Raw genomic sequence first — 6,000 nt, 5'->3', positions numbered from 1 at the left:
ACAAAAACACTGGATGGATTTTTATCATTATATGATGGTTGTGTAAAGGCACTGCCAACACACATTGCAGTACAATCAACTTGTAAAAGTGCATGTACCATTATATGACCCCTTTAAGACCTCTGTGCTATTTGAGTCCTCATTCAGCCTTGTCTAGAGGTTGGAACTATGATTAAGCTTAATAAACACTGATAAATTTACAATTTTATGATAATAAAATGATCATTTTTATTTTTATTTTATATGTATTTTTATTGTTTATAATGTCATGTTCTATGTAATGTTTATTTGTACTTTATTGTAAAGCGACCTTGAGTATTCTGAAAGGCGCTATATAAAATAAACATATTATTTATTATTTTATTATTATAAAATAAAAGCAAAGATGATTTCCACTGTCCTGATAAAAAAACAGACAAAAGCTCTCAGGATGACAGTGGTTGAAATAAACAAACCAATAAATACCAGCTGATTGATACAAAAAAAAGTGAAAAAAATGTGCGTTCAAGTTTAGAATTTCACAATCTCCTTTATCTTTATCAGAATATGAAGATATGTGGGATTAACACGTGAGCTAGAATATCGCAGCTGCCCAGCGCTGACTAAATTCTCCCTACAACACAGATCTATTTCAGTCAGGAGTATTATAGTGGGACAGATGGATGGAAAAAAAAATACAACTTCATCGTCTCTTCACCAAGATTACCCCAGTGACCCAGGAGATAGGAGAGATGACTCAGTGATGAAATAACCCCATCTAGATCTGAAAATGTATAGAAAGATAAATGGCGTTTCTGGTCATTCGTTCCAGCCCGCAGATCAGTGGACTTTGAGAGACATCACAATGGTTCTCAAGCTCTCTTGAACTACTGAAAGAATGTTGTGGCAGCCACAAAAAGACTCAAGATTAAATTAAAATCAGACATGCCTTGTTTTTGCTGGAAAATTTTGACCTAAAACACTTCCCAGCCTCTCATATCCCTTGAAGATCAGGGACTTGAAAATTCCAATCAAAATCATTTCTGCTTTACCGGTTCTATTCTATCCCACATCTAAAAGCTGCAGTTTATAAATGTGAATGACCAGGGGAACATTTGTTCGGTTTTAACTCCTGTCCCAGGTCCAGATTGCCTACCAGAGACCAGCTGCTGAAGGCCTGAACTCTGCTTCACACTGTGTAATTGTCCCGTCAAGGTCATGTCTGTATGCGCCAGGTCTATCTCCTGTCCATCAGGGCTAATTCCGTCCTACACAGGAGCTCTATTTATCTGCCTGTCATCTATCTGCCTGTCTGCCTGTCATCTATCTGCCTGTCTGCCTGTCATCTATCTGCCTGTCTGCCTGTCATCTATCTGCCTGTCTGCCTTCCTGTCTGTCTGTCTCTCTGCCTGTCATCTATCTGCCTGTCTGTCTGTCTGCCTGTCTCCCTTCCTGTCTGTCTGTCTGCCTGTCATCTATCTGCCTGCCTGTCTGTCTGTCTGTCATCTATCTGCCTGCCTGTCTGTCTGTCTGTCTGCCTGCATGTCTGTCTGTCTGCCTGCCAATCTATCTATCTATCTATCTATCTATCTATCTATCTATCTATCTATCTATCTATCTATCTATCTATCTATCTATCTATCTATCTATCTATCTATCTATCTATCTATCTATCTATCTATCTATCTATCTGTATTTTTCTTTATCAGTGAGTCTGTGTGTCTGTTACAGTATACTTGGTTGAAAAAGTCACTGCTTGCTATTGATATAGGCTATATAATCTAATAAAATGTTAGCATATATGATATGAACTTTTTTTTAAATGACCATTTTATTTAAAAACATTTTATTTAAAAAAAATAATAACTAGTCATTTATATATATACACAGACACAATTTTTGTTCAATTAAAGGTACACTATGTAACTTTTAGCCCTCTAGCCCTTAAAGGGTTATGAAACCCCCTCTTTCACCTCAAGTCTAGCTCACAATCTTTTTGAAAAATGCAACTTAAATGGACGTGGATGGCTATGAGAAGAAGGGAGGGAGTGGGTGTGGCACAGCAGGGGAGAGGGTGTACTGTCATCAGCCAGCAGTGTTGCCAGATGTACGATAATTATCGTATTTGTACAATAATTTTGACCTCTGTACAATGTACAATCAATAATAAAAAAAATACCATTATGTACGATAATTTCAGTTTTCAGTCGTTCGTCCAAACACACATCCTACCGCTTCTGTCTCTGACCCCGAATCATTTCGCAGGCTCGCTTGCCTGCACGCAAGCACGTATATACACACACACACACACACACACACACACACACAGGCACCACACTGTGTCGCCAGGCCCGCACGTCAACACTACACATTCACAAGTCTCCCGCATTAAGCACACAATTGATATATTATCGAAATATCTAAAATGTTCATAACGACCGCTTATTTAACAAAAGGCAAGTAAAATGACCAGGGTTACATTTTAGACACACACATACCTCTGAAGGGATAAAAAAGTCCTCAGGACTTAGTACCGCATTACTCGCAAGACGTATCTTGTCATTGTCAAGGCCGAAGTCCACCATTCTCCAGTTCTCGAAGCTCTCTCGGGTAAAATGTTTGCAGCACACGTATTAGATGTGTCCGTGGTTGATGACCACCCAACCGCCCAGAGCCAGAGTCTAGCCCTGGCAGCATCGCGGGGAAATATATTCAACCCACTTTGACTTTTGCACCACGAAAATATACACTTGCGTCCCATGATTGTCTCTCTCCTTTACTACGCGATATCACAGTTTGACATGTCTGTGGAACGATCCACGTGGTGTCATGAATAATTAAGAGACAGTGTCTTCTCATAGGATATAAAAACTCAGTCTCATTTATAATTATGAGCGACCGATGAGTCATCAACACACTATTCTGTGCTCTGCCACGTCACAGCCTGCGATGAAGATTTCAAACCCGGAAGATGAAAATAGCAGAAAAAAACTAAAATGTAACCATTTTCACCCTACTATTAAATCTAACAGATGCTAACATTGTCTTCAATGGTGTTCAACACACATACCTCTGTTAAAATCTCAGAAAATTTGGTTTAGGATTTCATGACCCTTTAAAAAAAAAACTGCATGCAATTTGTGGAAGGCTGGGAAGAGCATTGTTTTGTTTGTGCTTCGGCTCTGCATGACTGTGCTGGTGAATATGTTTCTTTCTCATAACAACAAAAAAGATGGAGATTATCCTACTGCTCATAAAATATTCACTTCTAGGCTTAAGAGATATAACCAGTTTAGATGGAAAGGATGCAAAGCTGACTTCCTGAAGACTTTACAGTAGCTTTACCCAATAAAAGACATGGTAAATTCCAGCACAGCGCTAAAAACAATAATACAATGACTCTTCACAATAGATAATGCTTTAATCTGTTAGAAAGCTATACTGTATATATGGCAATTTATCTGTTCAATAAAATACCTTACATCTGTTCTGTGTTTTTTGAAATTGGGTGATTCCCCGGTGGTGGATGAAGATTTAGCAAATCCATGTCAACCTTTCCCACTAATAGTGACAACTATCCTATGCCACTTCCACACCATACATGTGTCAAAGTAGCCTGGGGAATTTTTATCTATTTACGGATATGACAAGACTCGCAAGGACGAGTGACGTATGTGAAAACCATTCCGACAGGTCTAAAACATAAACACTTAACAGGCACTATAGCGAATCAGGGTAAGACAAAAACACATTTTGGAATAAATGAAGATGTATTGATATGACTCATTATTTAAATTTAGTTAATTTTAAACAAAAAGTTACATAGTTTACCTTTGAAATTACTAACATTCTTGACAGTGTTGAATTTCAGTTTCCTCAAGTCTGATTGAAGGGAGCACAATGAAATTCCACAGATGTACCTATTTAAGGTGCAAAAATGTTCTAAATGTCCAATTTTATGAGGCTGTCATTTACTGTCAAGTGTAAAAATTGTCCAGGTATCATCTGGTTTTATAACTGATATATAGCGCTATAAGGTTTTTGAGCCAGAGCTAAATATTTGGTCTTATTACTTTTAACAGGATGCTGTGAAACAGAGCAGACGGAACATGGAATTAAAACTTTGGGTATCCACGCATTTGACCTTTTTAACGGAAGCTTTAAAGTCAAACGTATGGTTTTTCAGACACTGCCTGGGTTGGTAAAACTGCGCATCATTCTCCTTTGAAACTTGTAATGGCTTTGCCAGATCTTTATAGTACATACGTTCTTTTTTTTTACCCTAAATTCTGCACTGCTTTCCCATGACCATCAAGCCTCAAGAACATGACATTACCATTCAGCTGTTATCGTACAGCTCATGCTGAGATAACTCCACAATGTGAAAAAAAAATAATAATTTCTGCCAGGTCATTTATTCTGTATTTTTACGGAAATTTACGTTAAACCTAAAACACGACACAATTCAATGTGTAATTCAAAATACAGGTAAAACTCGTTACTTCATAAACAGGTAACTTCCTTCATATTATACAGTACACTGAGCCCTATCTTTACGGATTTCATTATTTTTTTTACAGTAAACCCATTCCATAGCACACTGTTTGCAGCCTGGGGCTTCATTCACCCAGCAGATGCTAGAAACTTTAGGGAATAGATTTTTTTGTCATTGTGTGCTGCGTTATACGAGGGCTATACCTAAAATTTTCTCAAAGTTTTAGTAATTAGGTTTTCTCATGAATATTTACATGCATCCATAATTTACAGTTCAGTCCAGTTATAGGGGACATCCTCCGATACAGGTGTATGTGTACCAAATGTTCCATTATTCATCTCAACAGCTGTTTTCCAGGCATTTCACTCTGCTTATTCATGCAATATTCATGGAAAATTAGTTGCACCCATATCAGCAACAAGTCTCCCACCCATCTCTTGTTATGCCGATAATATGACAGGGCAGGGGCAGAGTGAGCTTCCTGACAAGTCACTGAGGCCACAGAGAGCAAACTGAAGCAGACTGAAATTAAAGCAAAGATTTCTGAGAAAGACGCTTAAAAATGACACATTCTGCCCAGTGACAGCGGTGACCAAACCCCTCCCCCCTCTCCGGCTCGCTCTTATAATAGAAAACCTCCATCGCAAAAAAAAGTTCTTTCAAAACTTTTTGCCTCTATAGCAAAGAAAAGAAATTAAGAAAAAATATCTATTTTATGACTGTGCTACTGGTGTCATATTTTCCAGAACAGCAATTTCTATCTAACAAATTCTATGTTTAGCTAACATATATTCTCTGACAAAAAATGCCTTTAATTGACTGCTGTTTTTATATTTTAAAATTACTTTAAACGTCATTGTAAGAATAAAACAGATATACAGCTGCTATAAAATTGTCTTAAGCTGCTATAATAGCTGCTATAACATCTTCAGCTCTTTACATAAAAATATTGATTCTTGTATTTATGCATGTTTTTACAGTTTAAGCTTCTTTTATAGGTCCTAGAGGTTGAACCTCTTTTCCCAGAGATTCAACCTTTTTGTCATTTTATTAAGGTCACATTAAAAGTGTCTTCGAAACTTTTTACCATGCCTTCATTGACATTTTTATTATGCCATTTTTTGCAATATTTCATCAATAACTCATTAATAGAATGGGGTATTGGTGGTTTCTTTTCTCTCTTTCTTTAAATCTTACTTTCTGATTGCACAATATGTTCCTTGATATGCCCTGACCTTGTTTATGGTGTTTCGCTGGGAAAATCATGGCAGTAAGCACTGATTATTTGCATCCATGTTCATGTTCTGTCATGTCGTGCATACTTCATATACCTGGTAGTATAGAAACTGCACACTATCAGTTTTCATTTCGACAGAATTTCAAGTCTCGGGTATTTCTTGTAAGATGCCACTGCAGAGCAGGAGATCGTGTGAAACAGGAATAGTGTGCTCAATAAACAGACAACACTGTGAAGATCACAGGCTTACGGCAGAGCTCTGAGTGTCTGATAGAGCAGTTTCCCAGAC

Source organism: Siphateles boraxobius, unplaced genomic scaffold (genome assembly GCF_051911475.1).
Source record: "Siphateles boraxobius isolate OS27281-9 unplaced genomic scaffold, OSU_SipBor_1 46, whole genome shotgun sequence".
Classification (NCBI taxonomy): domain Eukaryota; kingdom Metazoa; phylum Chordata; class Actinopteri; order Cypriniformes; family Leuciscidae; genus Siphateles; species Siphateles boraxobius.
The sequence above is the reverse complement of the archived record's forward strand: the minus strand, read 5'-3'. Positions refer to the sequence as shown.